We start from the raw sequence: 1,875 nt of genomic DNA on the forward strand, positions 1-1,875 counted from the left end.
TATAGCGCCTTACATGTGAAGAGATTTGTGCAGAATCACAGAGTCATCCTTCCCAACTCCAAACCCACCCCTCTAAACCCGAGACCAGCATAACATGGAAAGGATTTGCTGTTATCATCATCATCATTTTTATTAGTAATAAGTGATGCCTAACTATGAAGAATGGTCTGAAGTTAGCCCGATTGGAGGGCTCAGTCAAATTTTTTTTTTAAATTTTAAACCCTTAATTTCTGTGTATTGACTTATAGGTGGAAGATTGGCAAGGGTAGGCAATGGGGGTCAAATGACTTGCCCAGGGTCACACAGCTGGGAAGTGTCTGAGGCCAGATTTGAACCTAGGACCTCCTGTCTCTAGGCCTGGCTCTCAATCCACTGAGCTACCCAGCTGCCCCCTCAGTCAAATCTTACTGATTTTAACTTGAATTGACCCTTAATTTCAATGACCTTGATAGAGTCTAAGTTGAGGTGATTTCAGACTTTGATCTCCTATCCTTTAGATAACTTCACATGAAAGTAACTCTTTTCAAATATGAACCAAACCTGAATGGGAGGGAGCAAATGGAGCTGAACACAAAGACCTGGGCTTGGAGATAGGAAGGCTTTATTCTAATTCCACCTCCAAGAAACTGAGTGACTATGGACTAATCATTTTCCTTCTCAGACCCCATTTTCAACTTTGTAAAATGAGGAGATCAGAAGAGATGATCTCTGGGAATGCCTCCAGCTGTAAATGCAGGATCCTATTATCTATCAGATTTACCCCACAGTCTTCTCTTATTTCTCTTTGCACCAGGTCCCTTCACAACTCCCTTTTTTCCCCCTGTTCCACTGCTTAAGGGATGCTGGGGTTATTGCCATAGACTCATGGACACCCGCTCAACCCATTATCCTCTAGCTTTTCATATTGCCCCAATCAGTATTTAATTCCTGGACTGCTCTATCAAATTCAAGAGGAGGATGAGATCATCTCTTGGGTGCTTTCTTGTTTTTACCTTCCATGCTCTGACTGGGGAGTTTTACCTCAGTGTGGGTCCCTGGTTCAAAGAGGAAGGTGGTCCCCTTTATTTCTTCACCCCAAACTGCATAATATAGGGAATTATAGCTGATGACCTTGATGTCATGGCCTAATTTGAAGTGTGGTACAAGTAAAATCCAATGTCATGATTGTTTTTGGAAAAGCTAATTGCCAACCTTGGAAGTGAGAACACATCTCCATCACAGATGTGGGCCCAGAGCCTTAGAATCCTCCCACTTAGAGAATCTCTGATCACCAAAACTCCCAAAGGGATTCTCACCTAACATGGTGATTTGAAGCATCAGAGTTTCTCTTCTTCAGTTCCTCTCCCCCATAAATTCTGCCCAGCAAGTCACCATCATATATGCCTTACTACATTCAGAGACAGAGTTCACTGCCTCTCCAATCTGTCCATTTCAGCTGTTGGACAGCTTCAGTTATGCAGTGTTCCCTCATGTCCAGTCCTAATTCTGCCATGTGGGACCAAGACAAAATAGGTCTGGTCCTTCTGATCAAGGGTCAAGTTAAAACAGGTGTGTTCTAGATCCAAAGGTTAAATTTTGGTGGAGTTTTTATACTTTGGAAATCAGCAAAGGCTACAAAGCAGGACTTAATTTATTAAATGTATAGGCTTAAGAAAGTGATGGAGAAATGGAAATAATGTTCATTAAACCTAAAAGTATGATGTATACAGTTCCCTCCAAAGCTGGTTGTTAAACATTTACCAGTACAACACTTGTTGCTGCTCTCAGATGTCACTCCTCTAACACAGAAGGCTACCCAACAGGTGTGTGATATTTGTTGAATTGCATTGCACATAGGTTGGAGTGTGGTTAGAAAAGAAATATTCTCTGGGTAAA

General features: G+C 41.9%; 1 pseudogene; it reads right to left on the reverse strand.

Annotated features, from left to right (window-relative positions):
- Nucleotides 1–393: 393 nt before the first annotated feature.
- Nucleotides 394–1,191, reverse strand: LOC123256568 (annotated as a pseudogene).
- Nucleotides 1,192–1,875: the final 684 nt, after the last annotated feature.

This window comes from Gracilinanus agilis, unplaced genomic scaffold (assembly GCF_016433145.1).
Source record: "Gracilinanus agilis isolate LMUSP501 unplaced genomic scaffold, AgileGrace unplaced_scaffold61037, whole genome shotgun sequence".
NCBI lineage: Eukaryota > Metazoa > Chordata > Mammalia > Didelphimorphia > Didelphidae > Gracilinanus > Gracilinanus agilis.